Source organism: Rhipicephalus sanguineus, chromosome 8 (genome assembly GCF_013339695.2).
Source record: "Rhipicephalus sanguineus isolate Rsan-2018 chromosome 8, BIME_Rsan_1.4, whole genome shotgun sequence".
NCBI lineage: Eukaryota > Metazoa > Arthropoda > Arachnida > Ixodida > Ixodidae > Rhipicephalus > Rhipicephalus sanguineus.
The window spans coordinates 98,208,731-98,235,952 of NC_051183.1; positions in this window are offsets into that span (position 1 = coordinate 98,208,731).

Here is a 27,222-nt window from a genome sequence, read left to right on the forward strand (position 1 = left end):
TTCAGTGGTTTCGCCCAACAGTAATCAAAGCGATAGCCCAGTACATCATCAAGGACGTGACAAACACTGTATATATTTATACAAGAAATTTTATTAATCGTAAGTGGTAGCTACACGTGGCTTCCGTTCCCACTTCATTATAACGGCTTTATGGTCGGTGAAGTGATGGATCGGTGATGGATCGTAGTGGGATGTTTGCAAAGAAGAAGTAGTTTGCAAAGGATCGGTGATGGGTCGTAGTGGGATATTTGCAAAGACGAAGTAGTGGGCAGTTTGCAAAGGTGGTTACGCCGGACAACGGAGACGTGACAAGGTTAGACTAAGAGGAGCTTCGCCCCTAAAAAGGGCTGTCACATGAAGTCGAGTGGTACGTGGCAACAGAAAACGCGCACAACGGTACACTACAACAGCTACGAGATGCACGACGTAAACGAAGATTTAGGGGCTTTAAGACGACGCGGAAACCGGCGCAATCGGCCGCAAGCGAACTCTCGAGTGTTGGTCATGTTGATGATGATGATGATGAGTTGTGATGATGATGATGAGTTGTGGCCGTACCCTTTAGATCGGGTGGACGCATGATCGCGTCCTAGCCGGAGAAGAAAGAGAGAAAAAAAAGGGAAAAAAAGAAGGAAAGGCAGGAAAGATAAGACAGAACGGGGCGGAGATTGCAGTCATGGTGGCGCCATCTAGTAAAGCAGCCTGCAAACCCTCCTTTCCGTGCACAGTAAATTGCATAAATAGCCGTCGTAATATTTCGTAAAAGTATTCAAAATAAACACAAAACAATATCCGCGCGTTTTTAATTGTGCAGACGCTTCTTTAGGATTGATATGTGATGGCAACAATGACAACGTTCCAAGATGTCAGCGTTCTTGTGGTTAGCGGTCTCGCGGCCCAGCTTTTCCTCTAGAGTGGCTACCTGGAATGAGGAAGTCACCCACCTATGGGCGAAAAGCACGCGCGCCTGGTCCCTCAATAAAGTTTAATTCTCTCTCTCTCAGTATATTAACTCTATGGAAGGGAAGGCTAAAGATCCGACCTACGCGTGTGCTGCGGCTGAAGACTATAGTCTTACAATCGCGTCCGTGTTTTCCGGGTGAAATAAAAAACAACAACATTAGTTTATTTTCTCCAGGCACGCTCTTTGAAAAGAGGGTAAGCACGCACCATGGAAGATATTTATATTTATTTTACTCCATGCAGTTTCATTTCGCGTTTTTGGGCGCGTGAAAATGTCGCACCTTTTACGTGCACCTCACAGTCAAAATGGCGTCTTCGCCTGGTGAGCGATCGTCACCCTCCAGCTTTTCCGACGACTCGCCGAAGGAGCTTGCAACGAATTTCACTAACAAATGGCTGTCTAAGTCTGTGACGGCCACTCGAACAATCAAACGGCCGTCACACAAGATACGGAAGGTTCACAAACCAAAATTAAGTTCGAAAAGCGCGCCGAAACGGACTACTTCGCGGAGCAGTACATGTGCAGTAGCTCCGCCCCCCTAGCCTTTCCTGCAGTGCCAAGAAAAGTTGTGCGCGAGTATTGTGCGAAGCTGCCATACTGTATGAACGGGAAAGGCAACGGCGGCTGCGAGAAGATCCCGAAGTTATGGAAGCCCTACGCCCACGACGACGCGCCCGCAGATCTATCAGAGGTGCGAATGCTCGGTTCTGGAGTTTGGACATCCGTGTCATGACTAACCTAGCTAAAGCGTAACAACAACGTAGAAGCAGCCAGGTTAGACTTTAGAATCGTCCAGTTTCGCTGTTTCAAACCTTGCGCGACTTTGTGCAAGCTTCGCCATGTTTTAGCCTCCTTTCTATACCAGACCGCCATTGTTGTTGTTGCTGGCAATAAGTTCTGAACCTCCACTTGCCCGAGCTTCGCGACCTATTTGGATAGGCCTTGGCACCTCCTTGAGACAAGTCATATCCGGCTTGGAGCCCAGCCGGGGACAGCCAGACTGCGGCGACATAATTATGCTTTCTCTATATAGAGGAACAGTTCCAGGACGCTTTCCATTGGAATGACAGACAGGTAATCTTTGTGGACGATGATACCTTGTTCTCAACGGCACGAGCCCATCATTGTGAGTATAGGCCGTGAACCGGGTGGTAATGTTGAATTGATAATATTTAATACCGACGATAATGTTCATGCGAGCTGTGTGGTGCTGTTACCGGACGATACATGGTGCGCATCGCAGCAAAATATTTCGCACGGTCGGCATGGTACACGTATATACACTCCTGAAAAAAAAAATGCCCTTGGAGAAGAAAGAAGCCACGTTCGTTGGCCAATCCCTGATGTTTTATTTTTAATATATATTACACAGTTTAATTTAGCTTCATAGGTCTTTAATTTAAACATCCTGCCGCCCGGTTCTTGGCCCATCCCTCTTTGTGGGTGAGCGCCATCAGGAAGAGGACATTATCATCGTCACCGTCATTGTGGAACGAGACGACGCTTGGCTCCCTGTGCGCACGACCTGCGAATTCCATTCCCGATGTCTGTGCAAGGAGTAGTACGCAGTGAGCCATCACGCCGCTTAGGATGCGGACATGCGGCGTCTGCCGATGCAACTGGCGACGCCAAGAAGAGTCAAGAGCCCGCACTTGTGGACGCGGCAACTCAGGTCGAGGATGGCGAACTGGTCGGGCCACGAGTTCACGTACCAGCCGTCGTGACTGTGCGAGTCAGAAACTTGCTCCTCGCTGGCCTGGGCGTCCTTACAGTGGTTGGGGTCGTCCTCTACGCGAGTGTCCTACGGCGTGATGCTCCTGTCATGGAGGAAGACAGTACCGAGCAGAGCAATGGACGCGGCACATCGGACACAAGCCGTGGATGCCTCGTCAACATAACCATCAGTGATAGCTTCCACGTGTGGGCGGACTACGGGGCGCTCTTCTTTATCGTGGGTCTAATCAGGAAGGCTGTGTTCGGATTCCGAAGGAACCCTCCACGCACAGACTAACGTCTGCAGTAGAACTGGAAGACGAGCCGGCTGTCGTTCCTTTTGTTTGCGCCGTGCATTCAAGTGGCGCATAGCGATATGCGCGCCCTGGTCGCAGAGAGGCGTCATCTATACCTCGACCGCACTTTCTCCTGCAGACCAGTCTCGCATCAAAATGGAAATAAAAATGTACAAGTCGGAACGACTGTACGTTTTTTTTTTGCATGTTACAATTTCGGAACAACAGTGTTTCCCATATTCGAAACGCAAAAGTTGCTGGAACAACTTTTTTGTTGAGTGTAACGCGGGGATCGATTGCTTATTATTGCGATAGCAATTATATGGACAGTCTCGGCTGATTTTTGCCCGTCGCCGTCGCCGCCGTCATGCACCGTATATACGTATATATATATATATATATGTGTGTGTGTGTGTGTGTGTGTGTGTGTGTGTGTGTGTGTGTGTGTGTGTGTGTGTGTGTGTGTGTGTGCGTGCGTGCGTGTGTGTGTGTGTGACGCTATGAATGAAGAGACGTCCAGCGGCACAGACGCCTTACTTTTATTGCATTCACGCGCTCTTCTTCCTCGTTCACTTCTACCAGCCATCCCTGCATGCCTGCTTACGTCACAAGATTCCCCCTCCCCCTGAAAGAATGCGCGAGTTACAAACATCAAAGCATGAACAGTCTTAGAAGTAAAAATGTCGAAATGCGCAGTAGTTCCATGTCACAATGAAGGTACGTTAACTTGCACAAAAGACTTCACAGAAGAGGGCAGCGGACCGGTGATATGTAGGAGAGCTCTGGTGGGCGAGGCTGGCTGTTGCGTTCAGGAAAGCACAAGCACGCACAGGGCGTCGAAACTGCTGATGACATAGCTTGCATTCTCATGAGGAATGAACGATGTTGGAAGAGGATCGGTAGCTCGGACTTCGTAGGCGTCGCATTCTTTGTCGTGAGTGGTACACACGCCTCGATTCTAGTCTGCGTGCTCGTTCACCAAGGCTGATTGGGCGATGCTTCTTCTGCTCCTGCGGAGCACAAGGGGTGGTTTCGTGTCCTTCTCGTCTTCTTCTGTTCTCTTGTCTAAGTTGTTTTGGTCGTAGGCGCAGTCTTGATCGCTGGTGGTGAAGGAGTCTCTGACGGCGTTTCTTTATGCGAGGATGCCCTACATCATGAATTTGTCTTTGCTTTAAAATGCTTTCTTTACGACGTCGTTTTTTCAGCCGTGATCGTGCCTCGGATGAAGTTTTCGTTGGTTGTTGTGCTTGTCGGAGGATCGGTTGTTGTCGTTGGAGTTGGTGGACCTGCATGTACTGGCTTTGCTGACATTGCTCAGGAAATTGCTTAAGTGGAGCCCCTTTCAGAGCAATACTCTGGTTTTCTTCGCAGGTTTGTGTGATGTCCACTGGGTAGCTGGTGCACGGTGGGCTGTTGTGTTGTTTATCAGGCAGTGAAAGTTTGGTCAATGGTGAATACTACTGAGCTAAGTCCTCCTGAAGCATGTACTCCTGCGGAAGGGCAGTGGCTTGGCAGGGTACTTTCCGGATACTTTAACTGGTGTGTCGCCTACATGTCGACCTCGTGAGGCGTGCCGTAGGATTTACAAGCAACTGAAGAGCCACTTGACGTAAAACCAGGTGGTGGTCCTCGTATGCCAGACGAGTAGTGAAGCCGATCGGGTAGTTGAATATTGGCTTGATTTTTGTAGCAGAGTGGAGGGGCAGGAGATGGCGATCTTTGCGCAGATGGCAAACCTGGTGGAAGGCTGGTTCTTGTGGGAAAACGTCTTGGGTAACTTTCAGTCAGCTGATGCTTTGATTTGTCTTGTGGGAATGGCCGATTCATGGTTGGTGTTCGAATGCATGAAGACTGCTTGTGAAAATGACGACCGAGTGCGATTGTCCGCAGACGGTGCGTTATAAGCACGACATTCCTCGTAGTCCTTAAATCGGGTCACCAGCTCTTTGATTTTTGTCCACGACTCATTGTTTTCGAAGATGTGCGTGAGATAAAATCGGAAGGCCTCGCCACTGATGTGCGCGTGAGTGGAATAAAAGTATGGCGTATGAGCCACGGCACCTCTCTCATTCATATCGTCACAAAAGTCGACAGGATCGAGACCTGGCAGCCGACTCATCAGCCGCAAATCAGCAGCAAAGCCATCAGCAAGACACCTTGACCGCATGCAGACCACCGAAGCATATCCTGCTGCACACAGCGATCAGCATCATGACGGAACCATCGGCTGACCTTGACATCCCCAAGTACACCGGATCAGTGGACGATGGACCCGTGCAGGTCTGGTTCGACCTATTCGAGCTCCACGCAACCGCTGCATCATGGTCGGAACGGGAGATAGTCATCAACTTCAATGACTACGTCACCGGTGAGGCATTCCGATTTTACCTCACACACATCTTCCAAAATAGTGAATCATGGAACAAAATCAGAGAAGAAATGATCACCCGATTTAGAGACTACAGTGAGGATTTGTCTAATCCACCATCTAGAGAAATTCAACTATGCCATCACAGTCCACGCACTTTTCCCAAGAAACTTAGCCGTCCATCAGATTTCCTTTCTGCACAAAACTCGTCATTTACGTCTTCCCTCCACTATATGACACGAGGCGTTACTGAAGCACCCGATGCCTTCGATTCTTCGCCTCGCACACGTAGCCCACCGCCTGGTTTTCCTTCACGCGGCTCTTCAGTTGCTCCTAACGCTTACCGCCTGCCTCATAAGGTCGCTGCGTTCACGGTAAGCGAGCTGAAGCATTGGGAGATTACCCAACGACCTCAGGATGAGCCCAAGAGGTGCCTCTCGCCGCAAGATTCTATTTCAATAGTTCCACAGTCTTGCCGAAATTCGCAACTGGAATATGATCAAGCCATCTCCGCTGCGGTATTGCCACCCAGTGCTGATGCACCCGTGAGTCGAATCGATGCAGAAGGCTCGGATGTATCAAACTTCACACGCAGCTGTGAGTCAGAAGCGTCCGTAATGAAAGACATCGCAGAAGCCTCTGAAGAGCTTTCTAGCAATGATGGCGCTCTATCTACAGTGCCCGACAAGCATCACAACAGCCCACAGTGCACCGCCTACCTAGTGGACACCACATCAGCTTACGAAGAAAATCTAACTCATGTTCCTATAATAGGAGTCTACACAAGCAGCTTCCGCAACATCGGGAATTCCAACAAAGGCAACGACGAATAAAAACTTCATCGGAAGCTCACTCACGAATTGAAGGACGTCCGAAGACAAGGTCATTAACCCAAAGAAAAATTCAAGATGTAAGGCATCTGCCCATATACCGCCAAAGACGTCTTCTGCATCACAGAAAGCGACAAAAAAGGCACAAAGCCGTCAATTGTACTCCACAAGAACATCGACGTCGTCCTGTCAGCTTCGGTCAACGAGCACGCAAACGGAAGGCACAAAGTGTGAATAAGCCACGACAAAGACCCCAACGCCTACATCTGAACCGCCGATGCTGCAAGGTCTCCCATCCGTGTTCGTTTTTCACAAGAGCCCAAGCTGTGTTTTCATCGGCGTCCAGGTGCCGGGGAAGCCTATGTCATCTGCTGTGGAACAGACAGCCTCTCCCACCAGAGCTGTGCTGGATATCACCAGACTGCTAGCTGAACCGTGTTTCAACGTTCTGGCAAGGTCACTGATCTCATTAGGCACATATTGGCCTATTTTTCTCGTATTTGCTGTTCGTAAATCGCGCACTCTTTCGGGGGGAGGGTCGCGAAGGTGGAACGGTCACGTGTCGCCAACCGGCCTATCGCATCTTTCGCGACTTTTGAAAGGTAGAGAGGCTTTAGCTCAACCAACTTCCGGAAAACAACCGCTAGCAGCGGTGAAATGGGACGCGCCAGCCACCATACGCCGCCGCGCTGGCGAAAGCGAAACCGTAGAGAGCCGTCCGGGAAAAGGAGAGTGTAGATCGAAAGAAAGAAAAATGTGAAGTGCACGCGGCTTGGGAGAAATTCACCCCACGCGATTAGAACCAGCCAATGCGAGGCATTCCTCCCTTCTGGCTATCTGCTCCTGTGCTGCCCTTCTCAGCCATACAGAAAAGAAAGAGACCCTGGAGAGTGTTTACTGGACATGTACACTGGACTCATCATGCTATAGAATAAAAAGAGAGACCGCTTTCTGCGAACCATGCGGGACAAAGGACGACTGCACGGCTATGTTCATGTTCAACCACGGCCGGTCTGGAGGCGCGCGCTCGCTCCTTCCTTTCCAGACCGGCCGTGGTTCAACTGTTCCCGCCTTTGTGGCATCATACAATAAAGACATCTTTTTTTTTTGCTTTCCTGTCGTAGATACAGGTCGCGCTCGTCCTTGACTTGAATTTTTTTTTTGCATTTATGTAAAAATTTATTGTGCCTGCATTTATGACGTCGGAGACCTAAAACGTGTTTTCCTGCCTATTTCTGGCACATAAAATTGCGCTTCTTTAGTGCCTAAAAATTGGGCTTCTAGTAATGACGAATGTTGAAGAAAAAAAAAATCATTTGCTGGAAAGGAAAGAGAAAACCAAAAAGTCTGTGGAACAAGCAAATCCTGGAAGCAATCGAGAAGCATCGAAGGAGCATATACAGACAAAAAAGGAGAAACGGCTGCAGCACGAAGTCAACGAAATATGGGAAATATATTTAGAGAAGTAAATTCATTGTACAGAAATTGCCGCGGTGGTAATAGTGGTTATGGCGCTCGACTGCTGACCCGAAGGTCCGCGGGATCGAATCCCGGCTGCGGCGGCTGCATTTTCGATGGAAATGGTCGAAATTTCCGGAGTCCTCCACTTCGGCGTCCCTAATAATCATATCGTGGTTTTCGTTGAATACAGATGAGTTTCGTGTTCCCGCTCATACTGCTCACGATAGTACGTCTTTACGATATCGGCAAATGACAACGCGCATGCCGCTTACATGCTCGGTAATACCTACACTGACCGCACCTTCACATTTCATGCGTGTTTGCTGTGTCGCATGAAAATGCATTTAGGAATGCATTTTCTTATCTCAATAGAATGGCCAACAGTGCGGCATGCAGCTTATACGGACGTGAGGGGACAATTGATCACATCTGCCCAACCTACCAGCCTCAATGACGTGTTCTGTAGGAGCCAAACTTCGTAGTCTTGATGCAACACATCATAAAGTAAGACCCTCGGACCTTGGACCACGGCTTCGCGCATGTACAAGGCCATGGGAAAGCCTTACGGTGCTGCTTGAAAACGATCGGACTCCAACAGCGTCTACAGGCTTGACAGGCAAAGCTCGTATTGACTGACCCTGTAGCTCGTGATGTTCAAAAAAGCCCTCCTCACCTATAGACTGGTGCGGCCGCACCAAAGAAATAATAAATAAAACAAAATAAATTTTATTTCCGGGGCTGGAGTTTGAACACGGGTCCCTGCGGTCCGAAAGCGAGTGCCTTGAACACCAGAAGCGTAGCCAGAAATTTTTTTTCGGGGGGGGGGGGGGGGGCGGTTCAACGATCCTTTTTTATGTTCGTGCGTGCGTTTGTATGTGCGTGTGCGTGTATATATACACCCCCCCCCCTTCCTGGGAACACCAGGAACACCAGGTCACGCACCCATGTTTTCCCTATGTGAACTGAACTGCCGGTAAAATGCATACGAATGCATTCTACCGACGAAATGAAAAAAAAAAAATCTTTATGTAGGTCCTTCGGGGCCTGAACTAGCACGCAGCGGGCCGCTATCACGTCGGGACAGATAGGCCTAACCTCTCCGCCACGTCGCGGGCCCATTGGACTGCCGAACACACACACAAAAAAAAGGAAGCCATACAAATACTATGGGTGGTTTATTCAATATCTTGTGTTGGTGGAATAAAAGCGATCTGCTGCACAATGCGTAAGGTCGATATTGCTCATTTCAGGAAAATTCCGGCTTTGAGAAAGTTGAATTCCTAAGCCACGTTTCTATGATCGGGTGATGGTTCTTTGGTTGGGCAGTTCTGCAGGCTGACGAACGTTGAAAAGAACATGAAAGATGCCACGTCGATCCCGCCTGAAAAAAATGTTCCGGGAACGGCCGCTGCCTATAAAGAAAGAAAGAAAGAAAGAAAGAAAGAAAGAAAGAAAGAAAAGAAAGGAAAAGAAAGAAAGCAATTCGTCATGCACGCCGAGCTTCCCCTGTCGCCTAAAGTCCCTAGATTTTTCCCTGTAGAAATCTAGGGACTTTACTGTCGCCGTCTCCCCGATCGGACAAGGGCTCCTGAATTGTCCTTACTGTTCTTCTTACTTCTCGATTATTCCCCCTCTCCACATGCCACGTGTACGGTAGCCAACCGAGCCAAAGCTAGGTGAACCTCCCGGCCTTTCCTCTTCGTTTTTCTCTCTCTCACATGCGTAGAGATACACGCAGGTGAGTTCGCATATCGGTAATGTTTACGTTAAATGTAAACATTTCCACAGAAATCTGTCTGGCTGGGTGGAATCTGTCTGGATGGGTGGGATGTTTACGTTGTAAGAATGGCCAAAAGAGCGGACACGTGTTCTTTTCGTTTCGTAATCCCACGGCGCCAAGTCGACGCCTGTGTTCGTTCCCAACAGCCGTGGATGATCCGCTGTGAGCTGTGGAACGGGACCACTGTCCATGTAGTGGTCACGCTTCAATGTGCTTGCTTCTTTGGGGGGAACTTTAAGGGGCGCTCTCCAGTGTGGGAGGTTGTCCCTTTGTTAGAACTATACCCTCCAGGCGACGCAAATTAGTCACAATGGACATCCCACGTCGACTCGTCCAGCTTGTTGCACAGGGCATGCTTCCCAGAAAACCTTGTTGCTGCTCTGTTTCCACACGGCCCCGAATAGCACACGTGGCTGTACACTTCCATGCGCTCTGAGGTCGAATTTGCACTCCCTCAAATACCAATCATAAGAATACCCACAACACAAACCTGAGGGTGTGGGGGAGGTTTTGCCAAAGGGGGGGGAGGGGGTTGACCTTTTTTTTCCACCGAAGAAAAAGCAGTGAATAGAAACCGTCGTATCCGGCTCTGACCCCAACCCGTTTTTCTAATACAATGACATTTTACAAAGCCACGGAATTTCGTGACGTCAGTGATGGCCTCTTCGCGGCTATATAACCAGGCTCCACCAACTAGGCAGCATTACTCGTCGGAGTTTCCAAGCAGGGCTTCACGTTGGGCGCATCAGTTCGTATCCACATCTTTCAAGGATAACCATCGCTATGTCGGACGCAAAAGGCCACTGCAACCCCAAGGATGTCACCGCAGGCAACGACCAACACACGACTACGGGAATGCCAGTCTCTGCCTTCTCGCAGGAATCCTCGACGGCGTGTACGAACGGGGAGACTTCGAAGACGGCCAACACCTCGAGCACGGAGTCTGCTTTGCGGTCACCCCTGCCTTACCCCAGGGAACCTCCGCCCGACTCCATACGTCGTCAGTGTATCGGACTGCTCTTTGTTGCACCGACGGCCGATCTGGTTTCTCCAGCCACTGCCTGCCACTCACTTCTGCGCAGCCTGCAACGTAGTTCCCACGATGGCCTTTGCGCTTCCCTGTGGTGACATACTTTGCGAGTGTTGTCGAGACAGCATCACCGCCACAGCGAGACTGCAGATCTCTGATCGGGAGGACGGAGCGAAGCCCCGAGACGGTGTCTGTCCCTTAGACGGTGTCCCGTTCGTGGAGTCCGAACTCGTTACCTACACCGGATACGCAGACGATGTGCAGGAAGAGGTTGTGTTGTGTGCAAACATCGAGCACGGCTGTTCGTATCGCGACGAGCTGCGACGTCTTGAGGAGCATCTGCTGTACGACTGCCGCTACAGTCCGAAGACCTGCAACTTCTGCAAGAAGAAAAACATCCCGGAGTGTGAGCTCCTGCTGCATACCCTGAGGTGCCCGCTGAGACCCAGAAGGGCGCGTGTGCTGCGTTGGCTATGAAAGAGGCAAAGACACCGCTTTCACGATGTCCACTAACTATGACGTGTTTGAAATTTCGAAAAATTGTAGTGAAGACTAAATAAAAGTATTTTATTTGGCTTTCTGTGCCGGTGTAGTAACTGCGACAGCGGTGAACGCCTGATGAAGGCTTAATAACCTGCTTCACGCGTGAGCATTTCAGAGGAACGTATTCGCAACCGCGCAGGGTTTGTTTTATGTGTGTGTGCGGCTTTTCCTACAAGACACCACTGTCGGCACATTTTCTTTCGTAAGTATTATAATGAAGTAATGTTTAACACAGTATATTTTGCAATACCTGCAGTTATATTCATGTAGCATAGCTGTTTTTTTTTAACCTATAGTATACTGCGCATTCTGCTTATGCGTCAAGTCACTAGTGTTTATACTCTCGCACTTGCAGTACCAGGAGTTGGGGTGCTTCACATTTACAGGTTTGAGATAACAAGGTGTGGTAGCTATACAGGAACGAAGCTTACATCTAGATAAGGGCTTTTCTGAAAGTTTTCCTCCATAAACATCGGATGTCAGTTGACTGCCAACTGTTGGTGTTAATACTGGCTGGTATCTCTGTATATAAAGGTGTCATGAAATCAGCGCCCCTCCATACGAGAATAAAACAAACGCGGAGGTATATGAAAAATCCCAGTGGTTGAACGCGGTTAAACGAAGTTTGTCGATCGATAGCTTGCGTTGGGAAAGGACGGGGGCATTCACTGGTTTACAGAGATTTAACTTTAAAAACATTGTCAGACTCGCTCCTTGTTCTTCTGTTCTTTAAATGGCGCGCAAATAATGTTACGTTCAGTTGTTGCCAACTTGCGCCAAACCAGTATCCTTCTCAACCACTGGACGCAACTTTTCATACATGCACCAATATAAAACTGCGCATTTTTGTGATATGGGAGTGTATCGCCTGCTCTTTTTTTCTTCCTCTATAAGGTGGCACACATCTTACCCGAATTATTTGAAGCCGTAACAACAATGTGGACACTCTATCTACTTCTCACTTTTTTCAGCCTGTTCTATCAGGCGTGCACAGAGGTTGCTATATTGGAAGGAGGGGATCGCCAGTTTCGCAAAAAAAAAATAAATACGTCAGGCCTGCATTGAAACCGCAGCACAGTCGCAGCGAAAGCTGGAAGAGCGGCGTTTCTATCGTGGTTACGGACACCGGCGGCGGACAACTACGGCGCCAAGAACGGCCGCTGAAATGATATCATAACAGCTTTCGCTGTAAAAAGTTACAGTTCATTCGTGAGGAAGTCTATTTTCAGAACAAGCAGCCTGGAGCACGGAGCAGCAGAAGAAAGCATTTTTTACAGCGAAAGCTGTTACGAGATCATTTCAGCGGCCGTTTTTGGCACCGTAGTTGTCCGCCGCCGGTGTCCGTAACCACTATGGCTCGAAATAAGAGAAAAATTCCAGAATGGAACCTGGTTCGAACCTAGGCCCTCTGCGTGGGAACCTAGCATTCAATCTCTGAGCCATGCCGGTGCTTGAAACTTTTTTTTTTTCGAAAGTCTGCCCTTAGGCATAATATTTATTCAGAAATACACATATAAATTTGCTTCGTGTATGAAGTCCAGTAACGAGCGGTGGTGAGGTCCACTAATCCAGCGGTCAAGGTCGGGTGGTCGGCCAGGCCTGAGGCCTGTTGCACGTAGGTGACGACGACGGCTTAATTGTAGACCCGTGCATGTCCACAATAGGTGTGTGACAGTTACATCGCTGACTGGGGCGTCGCAAAATGGGCACGATGTACCATACAGGCCGCGGTACTTTTGCGCCCAAAGGGTGGTCACGGATGGGGTAAGCGCAACCCCAACACGAAGCCTCCGCAACGTAACCTCATCTCGGCGGGTTAAACCACCAGGAAGGTCTGACCCACACGGAGGTATAAGAGCTCGTGTGGTACGTCGGAGGCTTTCTTTTTCCCGTAGCATCTGTCCTTGAGCGTCCTCAGGAAAATGCGGTAGTGGGTGCGGTGTGACTTGTGGGTGGGTTGCCAAATCAGCTTTGACAAGGTCCGGCAAAGCGGCCCGAGGCACCCACTGAACACGTATCCGCACAGATGCGGAGGCATCCCACATTAACATATGCAATATAGCGTGGTAGAAGAGTAAAATAAGCACCAAGTGTCGCACAACGCGAATTCTGTAACCAGGCGTCACACACTGCGAATTGCGCAACGAGTAGGTTGTTGAATGCTTCCAACCCATTACAAAGGGCTCCGCCATCATGCTTCATCATCATCAGGCACAGCATCAACAAAGTGCGCATAATGCCTTATATGCGTTTAGCAGGTATACCACGGCGCTTCGTACAATGACGAAAAATGGCATAGTGCCTGCTTCCTTACTTCTCAAAAATTACATTGATTTATAGCGTAGTGGTTTCCTCGCAAGTGCACTTGTATTGGTTGCCGAGGGAGCCCATAAGCGCATGATCCATTTCCTCGGGGTCTCAGTAAAGTTCTTTGCCCCCCTCCCCCCGTCGCGCTCCCACGTCAACGTATGTTATACATCATGCCGGGCGAGGGAAATAACGACCGGGCGTCACCAAATGCAAATTGCATAACTGGTGGGCCGTTTAAAGCTTCCAACCCATTACAAAGGGCTGAGCCATAATTCATCGTCATCAGTCGTCGCCTCAACAAAGTGCACATAATGCCTTACAGACGCGTAGCTGGTGCCTCGCTTCTCCGCAGAATGACGAATAATGGCTTAGTAGGTGCTTCCCAACGTCACAAAAATTGTGATTTATGGCGTAGTGGGTACCTTGCTTGTATTTATGGCGTAGTGGGTACTTGTATTAGCAGCCCCAAAAGAGCTTACAACCGGCTCCAGAAACGCCGCTCTTCCAGCTTTCGCTGTGACTGTGCTGCGGTTTCAGCGCAGGCCTGGCGTTTTTTTTTTCCTCGCTTGATGATCGCGCACGGGCGGCATGGTTCACGTCAGCAGCCACTCGTATTTGTTTGCATGCCCGAGTGTTTCCGGCCGTGCTCGGCAGGGTGGCGCACCCTGTCCGCGAAAACTCCAGCGCTGGTTCCGCATACATAGTTTTCACGTGACGTCACAGACAGGTTCTCTGCGCTGGGTACCTCAACATGGCGGCCAACCTGACTTTTTACCTCATTAGAGCGTGTCACTGCGGGGGAGGACACACAGTCGTTCGGTCCCCGCGTTCTTTTGTGCTCTCCCCGCTTTCTTCTGTTCGCCAGCAGCGCCAAAGGGGAACACAAAGGAACGTGTGGGGGCATCGGCACTAATCTGACGTCACCGTTTCTTTCTCTGCGCGTTCGAGTAAGAGTTCACGCAGCATCTCAACCTGCTTAGTACTCCAAGATGGCGACCACAGTTACGTCAATGGAAAAAAACAAACGCCAGGCCTGCGCTGAAACCGCAGCACAGTCACAGCGAAAGCTGGAAGAGCGGCGTTTCTAGAGCCCGTTAAGCTCTCTTGGGGCTACAATACAAGTACACTAGAAAGGTACCCACTACGCTATAAATCACAATTTTTGTGAAGTTGGGAAGCACCTACTAAGCCATTATTCGTCATTCTGCGGAGAAGCGAGGCACCAGCTACACGTCTGTAAGGCATTATGTGCACTTTGTTGAAGCGACGACTGATGACGATGAAGAATTATGGCTGAGCCTTTATTAATGGGTTGGAATCTTTAGACGGCCCACCAGTTATGTAATTTGCATTGGGTGACGCCCGGTCGCATTGTGCGACGCTTGGTTCTTATTTTACTCTTCTATCACTCTATATTGCATATGCTAGTGTGGTTCCTTCCCGACATGAAGCCTGTATAGGACCTTTTTGCAAAGCAGTTTCAAGCACTGGCATGGCTCAGAGGTTGAATACTGGACTCCCACGCTGAGGGCCCAGGTTCGAACCTGGTTCCATCCTGGATTTTTGTTCTTATTTCGTTTTTTTTCTTATTTCGAGCGATACTGGTTACGGACACCGGCGGCGGCGGCGGCGGACAACTACGGCGCCAAAAACGGCCGCTGAAGTGATCTCATAACAGCTTTCGCAGTAATATGTATTTCTCCTGAAAAGAAACGCGACTGCAGTAGCAGGCGTCAGACCCGCCTCTTTCGATTCAGCAGCCAGGAACCGGAAACAACGCATTGGACGGGGTACAGAACTGGTTTTTATGGAAGGGTAAATGAAGGTGGGCACGTTCCCTCGCGCTGACTCTCACTTATTGAAAGGCGTGAAGAGTTCCCGGAACCAAACAACTGACATCCTTTTTCTCTTCGATGAATATTGTCGTGCCTCTTCGCCGAAAAATACCTCTTCTATAGTGAACTTGGCATTTTGTCCTCCTGCTATAGATCAGGCCACGCTCACTTCCCAGAACGTCTCTCTGATGTCAATTAACCCCCACTGCATCTGTGGGTGCACCGAGCGGGACGACTGGAAATTCTGGAAGAGTAGTGGTTTGGGCTAGCTAATTTTTTATTTCATTTGCTAAAATGGTGCTACGTGAAGCAGTACGCTCGAAGGACAGAGAAACGACGCAGACGAGTGTTTCTGCCAACTGAAGTTTCACAGTTTTCTACATACCCTTATATACTCTTTGAACCCGCCAGGAGCCTCCACCATCACGCTTCCTCCCCAGCGCCAATGAGGTCGCTTTTTTCCGTCAAGGACGGGAGAGCTCCCGCGGGCCACCCTCGACAAGAAACGAAAGCGAACGCGGCGTGCTGCTGGGTACAAAAGAAGGTTTCACGCTTTTTATGAGATTACGGTTTTCTGGAAGGCGAGATGATTGGCTCTGTTGGTAAAGCGAAGCACAATTTAGAAGGCAGACGCAACACGGCCGCTCATGTTGTGCCATTCTTCGTTCTGCTGGGCACCCGTCAAAGTTTTCTTAGTCTGCTTCATACAGCAGCTGGCCGTTCCAGATATTTTCGTCTATCTGCCCGATATGAAAAGATGAAATAACGGATACAATGGAATGCCGATGAATGAGCAAATGGTGACAAAACTACTCAGAAGAACGCCTAGCTGACTGCAAGTTTCCTATTTTATTATTTTAATGCCCCGCTTGCTCAAAAATTATTGTCATAACAGCATTTTTATTGTTCAGTGCGACAGTTAAGTGATGAGCGAGGCCAATAATAATAATATTACATAGTGTGCCTTGACGTCACCATGGCCGCCATCTTCGGGTACCTGCTGTTTGAGACGCTGCCTGAACTCTTACTCAAACGTGCGGAGCAAGAAACTGTGACATAAGTTTAGTGCCGGTCAGTGTTGCGGAGTTGCCACTCTTGAATTAGAATGACTCCGGAATCATTCCACTTTTTGGCGACCCCGGAATGGAATGGGGACAACGCTTGGAGGAATGGAATTAAGCGCCTTTTGCACGGAATGGAATGGGAATGGAATGATGTCCTTTTCCGAAAATTGTGCACGTTTTCGTCTACGCGCTGTTTTTCAAGCGTTAGTAAGTTAGAGCCTCGAGTTTAACAATAAAGCAGTATTTTTTAAATGGCTTGGCTGATTACAAGCACGGTACATTTATAAGCAACGCGCCTACTACAATTCTGTCCTTAAGGCGCGTTTACACTAGAACGACACGACACCGATTTCGGTCTGCCGACTGTCGCTGGGAGTGTCTTTTGTCGTGCCGTCGTCCTATTTACACTGAAACGACGCCAACAGTCGGCCGATCGTCTATGAAAGACGCCGTCCGCGTCTTATCGTGCTCCCAGCCTCTCGTCGGCCGATTCTCTTGTCACACAGAAGGCGCGCACAGCGACACCGACTAAACTTGCGCGCTAAAGTTGAAAACGGGGGAACACCTGCAGCTCATTTCGGCCGTCCTCCCTCCTCTACCATTGTCCCTCTCGGGGTAGCGGCGCGGCCCCCGCCACCCCTTCCGGCCCGTTGTCAATGCCCGTTGACAATTGCCCGAGTATGTCGAGGGGGATCTCCACCAAGATCTACCCCTTCGACGTTCGAAGCAACGACATGGGAAAATTTTCGCTCGGCTACCGATCTCCCGAAGACCTCCCGACGACACGTCGGCCGATACGTTCTGCTGGTGTTTTTGGTCTGCCATCATGTTACACTACTACGACATAGACTGTGTTGCTCCGAAGTTTGTCTATTCTTCGCGTAACCGTGGTTCTATGCCGTTGGTATCCGTCGTTCGGAACTACTGCGGCGGCATACTTCCCTTACGGCAGCGGCGTACACCCCCCCCCCCCCACTAATACCAGCAGATCTGGAGGGTTTTGTTCTCTATTAACCAAATCTTAGTTTTTTTTCATATTCATAACCGTTCCAGACACGTGGCAAGACTGCTTAGTCTTCTTGAACACTAGTTTTGTCAGCATAAAAATACGTTATGTCGCCATTTTAGCATTAACACATTTTAGCTTACATAATACTAAAACACCTTTCGTTCAAACATGCTGACCATGCAAATACTATGGGTAGCAGGAGAACTTCCCTCATGGAAATTAGTAGGGTGGTTGTACTGCACGAGATATGTCACCAAGCTACTATGCCTCGACCTTGGTAACGTGTTTTGCGTACTTTTGCATAATGCGTCTGATGACATCAGCTTTATGGGGCGTTCATTCTTAATTCGATAAAATTGTCAAGGTGCCTTTCCTAGGTTGAGGAATAACAGGAATGGAATTGAACCGCCTGGCCATTCCCGGAGTAGGAATGTGCCAAGTTTTTTTCATTCCGAAGAATTGAAAGGAATGGAATTGTGGCAAGTTCTAATTCCCCGGAATGGAATTGGAATGGAATGGAGGCGCCCATTCCACAACGCTGGTGCCGGTGCCCCCTCGCGTTCCTTTGTGTTCACCCATGGCGCGGCTGGTGAACAGAACAAAGCGGGGGCAGCACAAAAGAACGCGGGGACCGAACGACTGTGTGTCCTCCCCCGCACTGACACGCTCTAATGAGATAAAAAGTCACGGTGGCCGCCATGTTGAGGTACCCAGCGTAGAGAACCTGTCTGTGACGTCGCGTGAACACTATATATAATAATATCTGTGCCAAGCTGGCAGACAACTCTCGCTTGACAAACTGCTCCGCGATTTGACGATTTAGTTCCACATGCCTACATTGCGTGATTAAGTTTAGGTACACTCAATCTTGTGGGCACACGCAGTTATACTCAGCAATTAGACAAGTAGCGGGCGCCAAAAGTGACTGCCGAGCCAGCGTCTCGGGCAAATGCTGCAGTGGTATCAATGGTTGCCAGGTCAAAAGAAGAAAATGTTGCTAAAAATTGATAAAACTAGCCAAAAAACAGCCAACTTTATTTATTTATTTATTTATTTATTTATTTATTTATTTATTTATTTATTTAAATACTCGCAATGCCATTAGCCTAACTTCTTCCATAACAGTCAGCATGGTTTTAGGAAACACTACTCATGCGAAACCCAACTACTTCTCTTCACCAACGACTTATTTTCAGCATCTGACATTGGCTCCATTATCGATTGCATTTTCCTTGATTTTCAAAAAGCTTTTGACACCGTTTCTCACCGTTTACTCCTACTAAAACTAAGCATGCTAAACATTGACTCAAACATATTACGATGGATTGAATGCTTCTTATCTAACAGAACCCAACATGTAACAGCTAACGATCATAACTCACGCAATTGTTCCGTAACATCTGGTGTGCCGCAAGGTTCTGTCCTTGATTTCTAATCTATATTAATGACCTTCCATCCAGCATTACATCAACAATCAGGCTATTTGCCGATGATTGTGTCATCTACCGCATAATAACTAACCCTCATGATTCATCACTACTTCAATCTGATCTTGACAACATCTTGGTGCTCACTCTAGTCAATGAAACTGAATATTAACAAATGTAAAGTAATGAGGATCTCTCGAGGAAGTACTGCACTACCCCTGTTTATTCAATTACTAATTTTCAGTTGTCATCTGTAAATACTTACAAATATCTAGGTGTTCACATAGGTATCAATTTAACATGGAATAGTCATATCAGTTATGTAATTAACAACGCTAACCGCACTCTCGGCGTCTTGCACCGTAACTTTTCATTAGCACCTGTTTCATTAAAACTTCTTCTTTATAAATTCTGGGAAATTAATATCACCCATGACAAATATTTGAGAATTTGGGTATCTGACAGAAACTGCGTGCAAACAGTCATGAAAGTTTTCGCAAAAGTCTGAGGGGCAGTGAGGTAGACGGTAGCAAACACACAAAATCACTTCCTGATACGCAAAGCGAACGCACGCGCATACGATTTCTAGTGGCGAACATATAGGAAAAATATGAGATGAAAATTGATATGATATCGCGATGAGAACACCGCCCGCTGTTCTTGTTATTTGATCAGATCTATAAAAATTGTAGGCGTTTTTGGAATGTAAAACCTCAGTGTTGCGACTTTACTTGACAGCCAAGTTTCTGTTAACACTACTATGTCCGCGGAACAGTCATCAATTATAGAAGATAACTCTATCAATTATAGAAGATAACTTTAGGAATATAGCCAAGAGCAATAAAAGTAGCCAAAAGTAGCCAGGCTTCTGTGAAAACAACTGCGACGTTTGGCAGATAAAGCGGTGCTATATCTACCAAACAACAGTAGACATTTTACAAGCTCTCATATACCAATGCACTAAAAACAATAAACTAGTTTTGTGACGACACGTTTCACTTTCGTATTATACCGATTCCTATGACGGAGGGATCAGCCATCACTTTTATTTCTTTCTCTCTATTTCTCGCTTGCTTCCTCTTTTTCAATTTTTATATGCGGTTTTGCCTGCGCCAACTCGTCATCATTCACTTCGTGGATATGCTGCGATTCTGAAATTTTCCTCATTGGCATCATCATCAAAGCGCTCGAAGAACAAGAGGAAGTAGACTTTTCTTTGGCGCCAGAGCGAGCCGCTTCCAGTAGTAGCGTGTCACAACGATGGAGGGAATGGCTCTACCCTAAGAAGCTTCGCCCCTAAAAATCTTTCACTGCTACAGAATATGTCTCAATGTGCGAGCTCAGTGTTTAATAAAGATCGATTTTGTGTTGTATTTTGGAATAACTGTGCGAGTGTCGTGCTGCATCCTAGGACAAAACCAGTATCTTGCTGGAACCAGTACACAAAACCAGTAGGCACCCTGCTGGAACCAGTACAGTCAGCAGGATGCCTGCTGGGACCAGCATAAAACCAGCAAGCACCCTGCTGGAACCAGCAGAAGACCAGTAATCATCCTGCGGGAACCAGTACAACCAGCAGGCAACTAGCAGCTGTCTTGCTGGTTCCACCAGCACAAACCTGCAGAAAACCAGCAGGAAGTTTTCACCTGGTTTACAGCCCCGCCATGAATAACTATAGTGGTTATGGCACTCGACTGCTGACCCGAAGGTCGCGGAATCGAATCCCGGTCGTGGCGGCTGCATTTTCGATGGAGGCGAAAATGTTTCAGGCCCGTGTGCTTAGATTTAGGCGTACGTTAAAGAACCTCATGTGGTCGAAATTGCTGGAGCCCTCCACTACGGCGTCCCTCATAATCACATCGTGGTTTTGGGACGTTAAACCCCACATATTATTATTATTACTATTACACTGCATATGGGAGGGCCATATAGGACATGCTTCATATACACCATAAAATCAGCTCTGGGGCCAGGATTTTCCCACTGTGGCAGGAACCACTATGATAGGTCTTTCGCCACTGAAAGGACTAGACCAAGGCGGCTATTTTGCGAGTTGGTCGAACTTCATCACTCGTGTCGCGCTCGTGTCGTCGGTTCTTCCTTCTTCTTTTGTATTTGTGTGTGTGCGCTGTTTTATGATGATGAAAGGACTAGCAAGCTTTCTAGTGCTTCAATGGGAGCCCTCCGGGAGGGGGGGGGGGTATGGAATTCGAAGTATGGAATTATTTTGCAAGGGTGTAGGGTGTAATGGTGCTATTAAGCCGAATGAAAAGTGTCACACGCACTGGGTGCAAGATTTGAAATACGCCCGATGTATAAGTGTGGTCCTGCTTGTTACACATAATTTGTGGGCGTGAGGGCGTGAGTTATAGACACCCAAAAACACGCATATAATCGAGTGTACAGAGCGTGACTGCCTGTGCCATTTTTTTTTCTTTTGTGGAACAATGCGTATGAATGCGTTTGCACACCTCCCTCTGAGCGAACGCGTGAATTTAGCGGATACTCTCTCCCTTCTTGCTACTTACTAATAACCACGATCAAGCAAGTTGTGCAGATCAATGGTTCCTGTACCATAGGTGACTGAAAGATGCAGGTACGAAGATTCAGGTACGAAATTTGGTTTATTAACTTTTCAGCTGCAGGGGCAAGCCTTCGTCAGATTGGACTGAGTACACATGGTAGCGACCCAATTCATGGGTGTGTAATCTCGCACTGTGGCGCAATAACCACAGTCAGAAGCAATGCGCATCGAGAACAACGTGCTATAGGCGCTTAGTCAAAGACAAAACATTGCAAGTAGGAAACACAATATACCATGTGACTGGTCATGAACAGACATGAAGAGAGGTGCACACATCAGATTCATGGACGCTATGGAAGGTATACATCACAAAGGTAAGCAATCGGTAATACAACCGGGCAAGGAAAAAGAAGTCACAGTTTCGCCGCAAGGGCGAAGCAAAAATGAATGCGATAGCAAGAAAAGCGGCCCGTGATGGACGCGCTGCTACGCTGCGCAAGCATCTACCCCCCGGCAGCAACTACCACGCGAGCAGACAGCAGAAGGGCAAGGTTCTTCCTGCGCAAATATTAGAAGAAGCGAGCGAGCTGGCCGACGACTTTTAAATGCGCCCGTTGCGCTCCTCGCGCCATCTCGCTGGTAATGAAGAAACCCTTATAAGTGCCTGCCGTCTCTGAGTCCGGGCAGCGGTAAAGGGTGTGTATATAACGCTAGCCGTTAGCTACCTGAAGGATCTGCGCTTCGTGGCATAGTGGTTAGCGACACGCGCTGCGGTGCGAGAGGTCGCTGGTTCGATTCCACGCTTCGGAAGCATTTTTTCTGAATTATTTTTCTTTGCGACTTATATATATATATATATATATATATACCTATACATATACGGTGTATGACAGCGGCGGGCGACGGCGACGGCGAAAACCAGCCGAGACTGTCCATATAATGGCTATCGCAATAAAAAACCTTTCCCGATAGAATGAAGACCCAAACCAACAAGGGCAAGTTTTCACCAGCACGAAGGTATGCACCTCATGGGATGGAATGGGTAATGCTAATGGTTACGCTATGTAAGCACACTGATCAGCTTTCCCGCGTTCTCGTTTATGCCGCGATATAGAAACCGCGTTAAACTTGTGAATTAAAGATGACTCCTGCATTTCGCGCTTAGAATGCAACATGAATCCAGATTCTAAAATAGTCATCCTAAATGACCCAAAGGTATGCTTGGCGGCGGCGATGTCTATTGGCAAATGAAGCAAACAGTGCACATGCGCCTTGTGGTTGTTAAAGCGGTACCAAATTGCATTTGAGGTTTGACCAATGCTCTGCAGCTTATGTATACTCAATTTATCGTGTATGGTTGTATAGGTGCTATAATCTATAACGCGAATTACGCGTCGTTACCGCGTCACACCTGCTGGCTTGTCAGGTACCCCCCCCCCCCCAATGTGCTTATTTGGAAAGGGTTCAGCAGAAGCCCACGAGCCGCGCCGACAAGTTTGCTACGGAACGTCGGCACGTTTTATCCCTGTCGCTGATCCGCCCGATGTTTTAAAATGTGTGAGAGCAGTCAAAATATTTTGAGCCATGGGCGGATTACATGTGCGTATATAGCGGTATGTGACTCCTTCGTAATGGTTGTACATGGCTTTCGCAGAAAATATTGCTTCCTTGCAGCTTCAAGCTGCGCTTTGTCAGAGAGCTCTGAAGATTCTATAGATGTCATGGACTGCTTAGTTGTGCACTACTGCTGTTATTCTTCACAATCGACAACAAAGTCTCTACACCTTCAACATAAATCTGTATGTGATCTGCTATATACACAAATATGGCACACAATTCAAGCTAAGCCGTAAACAAGTTCAGTGCAGATGCTGAAAGTTTCACAGCATCTGCGACAGGTAATTCACACACTATCACTGTGTGCACCACATGGTGGCACCGAACAAAATCAAGTCATACTTTCATAGGCGTGCGCAGGGTTCCCCATCAGGGGGGGGGGCGAAGATTCATCGCAGCGCCCCCCCCTTACTAAAATAAGTCTATGTACGAGGCAGATTTTGCCCCCCCCCCTCTTAAGTGACTAGGGGGGGGTCAATGTGTGGGGCAGATTTTGGGCCCCGCCTCAAGGGTGACTAGGGGGCGGCCGCACCCCCCCCCCCCTTGTGCGCACGCCTATGCATACTTTCACAACTCAATGCAAGCTCAACACAAAGAACAACAAGTGACAGGCACATCAGGCACGCAAAAGTTGCAAAGGAGGCCGATAATTCAAATACTTGGGTAATTTTCTCACCATCATCGGCATGACCAACATGCCCCGTGAGGGCATTGCTGTCGTTGCAGCGTTCTTCCTTCTCATTAAATTGACTCAGGGCCGCCTCGAACAACCTCTGCAGCAACTGGTCGTAAGCACGACCAAGACGGTAGCCCTTTGTCGCTGGCATTGTGACGAAGGCCAGGTTAAACGGCTCTCGAGACTGCACGAAAGTCTTCCTTGCACGTTCAGCATCGCAGCCCTCCTGCGCACACGAGAAACAAGCGTAGCCTGACTTTCTGGCGCATTCTAAGCAGCCCTCCATGGAACCGAACATGTTGGCAGTTCCCGGTCGCTGACATTGAAAGGCCTTCTGTAATTTGGCGTGCAGTGTTTGGTTCCTGTATGGAAAGATGCCTGCGATAACTGCACTCATGCAATCGTCTCTTACGACGCAAGGATGAACGCGTCCTTTGTCCAATGCCAATTCCAACTTTTCCAGTGTGTCCATCTTATCGTGCGGAACTGTCACCGTTAATCGCGAAGTCAGTTCACCGCGAAAGTAAACGGACAGCGGGAGTATCGTAAGCATCCAGGCAGTCAAGATTACCATGCGCGAAAGCCTAGGGCTGTGCCCGCTATTTCTGGTGCTTCGCATGGGCACAGTCGTAGAGTTTGCGAGGAAGGAAGCGAGTAGAAACATTCCGGAATCCAATACTGCGTCCACGCTAACCGCGCCAATGTGATGGTAGTCACGAACGCTCGTCGCCAGCAACATGATGACCGGTAGAAAGCAAAACCCATCTCGCGAATCGATCAACACAGCGAAAAATGACACTTCCGCAATGCGCACGTCTCGCATAGAGTAGAATGTTTCGTGTGCATACTTAAGAGGACGGAACACTTCAAAGAATTCCATAAGCTGTTCGTCTTGGGCTTAGAAAATGCCATCAAAACGTCCGCATCTCCCTTCAGTACTGCAGTAAAGGCCGCATCCAAATCTTTTAAATGTTTCAAAATGACAGTCGTGTTGTAGTAACGAACCGCTCGTAGTATCTCCCTAGAGAATTTTGTGTAGCAACTGAGAATTCCTGAACCGCGCCATTGCTTAAGCGGCGTGCAAGTGAAGGCTATCTTCTGTCCACCGAGCGCCTCGGACAAACGTCTCTTCTCGTCGCTTTTGCGGAACCCGCGCTTTCTGAACAGTGCCACCGCTCCTTCCAACGATACGCATACTTCTCGCTTCGGCGTGTGCACAGTCAAACTTTTGCAAGCGGGATCCGCAATCTTCGACTCGGCCGTATTTTTTGTCGGACAACATCACGTCGTAAGCATCCAATATGATCCAGTCCGCCAAGTGCGTACCGAGAAATGTTTTTTTGGGAATTTGAACGCACGTTGGATCATCTGCTCTGCTGCCCATTAGAAAAATGACCATCCTGACACCTTTCCTTGTGTTTTGCGTAGCGATTCTGTGAAATTGGGGATTGGGATCAGACCAGAGCACCCACGCTTTCGGAAGGCTGCGTAAGAGCGGATGCACGGAGCTTCTGTGACGTTTCAGTGCAGGCAAGAAATATAACTTCGTCGTGAATCCCAATCCAGTATTCTAAACTGTCTGACCTGTTTTCAGCTATTGGACGTGTGGCAACACTAACACCTCTAGCCCTTTCACCAAGCACTGTCTCAAGAAAACAGATCACTAGTGTAAAAATAAGCATTGTGCTTGCCTAATTGGGCATATCGGCAAACGTAACGCGAGATATACACCAATAATCCCTTCCGCAATGTGACAAACACTGATCAGGGTATAATAGCATGCGCAAGCGAAAATGCGCCAGAGTATTAACGAAAATATAAAAAAAAACTAAGCAATTGAAGTTATGGAATTGCCAAAGCAAAGACACGCCGGAAAAATGTAATACTTGCCTTTAGATATAATGCCTTGTATATAGTATAACGTGAGAACACGCATAAACAACGAATGCATGAAAAGGTTCCTTGCTGTAACATTTACTTATTTAAGGGTAAGTGGTCTGAGGATAGCTTTTGTATCATATGAGCAAAGGTGTGGCAAGACAAAAACGCGTTAAGTATCAATAACGTGTGATGACACACGTGATTACACTTTCAGCCCGTGAATAACCCGAGTACTTGATAAGACTGCAAGTAACTGCGCATATTGCAGCCACTGAAACGCATCACACCAGAAGATACTATATATTCTAGTTATCAGAGGGTATCAGTGCGGTACTCGCTGCTGTGGCTCGCGCATGCGCGGAGATATTGGAACTACTTTCGACGGTATACAGTTACGGAAGCAATCCGTGCAACTTTGAAACAACAGTTGATGAAGATGTGCCGTGCTTAGAAGTCATGTCTGCTAGGATTCTCTCTCAACGCTTCGAGGCTGTCGCGCATCATGTCCGCAGCAGATTCATCCTCTTCATTATTGCTTCGCTCGTAAACACCACGTTGCTATGGATTCCATGCTAAGGGGATTTGTATGCGCACCTTTTCAAAAGCAAGGAGTGTATGGGCACTACTTGTGAAAGAAGTTTGTCCTTGCCACATGGAGCTTGCATCTATACTGCGAGACTTCGATTCGTAGTGCGACATCCATTAACAGGCACACTAATCAATATAAAAAAACTGTGAATTGCGAGCAATTATTGGTGCTAATAGGAACAATGACACTGCGGCAGTCGCACGCTGATTAGACTCATCATTTGAAGATTTGCAACTCCTGGATGGCGACCTATTCTTGCAGCTTTCGGCGGTGAAAGCCGCCTTTTGTATTGATAATTGGATACAAGTGTACTTGAAACGATGTCGAAAACACTTCCACGTGCGCAGCTTGGGTTATTGCCTCACCCAGGGTTTGACGACGTGTGTTGTGGCTCATTAGAATTGCAAATGAAGCGCAGTTAAAGGAAGAAAAGAAGTGGACAAAAGGACGGTAGTCTTTTTGTTGTTTTGATTGCTGTCTTCCTTTGTTTTTCGCTGGAAATTCTTACAGCGCACGTAAGGCAGAAACAGCAAGCCGAACTTTCAACGCTAAACATGATTTTACTTCGTCATGGTGATAGTAACTTTGACACCAGAGCCACTACAAGTATAATTACGCTAATCCTATAAACAGTAGAAAACAGCGCTAAAAGACGGGACGAAGAAAGGACACAAGCCACAGCGCCGTGTTTTGTGTCCTTTCTTCGTCCCGTCTTTTAGCGCTGTTTTCTACTGTTAATCATAAACCAACCAGCGCAAATTGCGTACCCTACTGCCAAGGCCGTACCCGGGAATTTTTTTTCGGGGGGTGTTGGCGTGTACAACGGCTCACTTTGGCAACTGGTGGTCGCTGTGAAGGCGTGCAGGTATTTTAGTGTCACCCGAAAAGTTAAGCGTGAAAAAATTTCGGGGGGTGTCAGAACCCCCTCAACTCCCCCTTAGATACGGCCCTGCCTACTGCAGTCCTATAAAGAACTGCACAAGTGTTTCGCCCCCGTAAAACTGTAACTAATTAATATCTGGGGTTTAAAGTCCTAAAACCACGATATGATTATGAGAGCCGCTGTAGTGGAGGGCTCCGGAAATTTCGACCACCTGGGGTTCTTTGAAGTGCACCTACATCTAAGTACACGGGCCTCAAACATTTTCGCCTCCATCGGTAAAACTGTAAAACGCCTCCTTAATAGACACATGGCCAAGTGACACATGGACAGTCGCGTACGCGCTCTTAAATAATATGGCGTATCTAGGGTGTCTCTGTCCCACAACAGTATAATTATCATCTGGCTTTCTTGCGTTTCCTTTG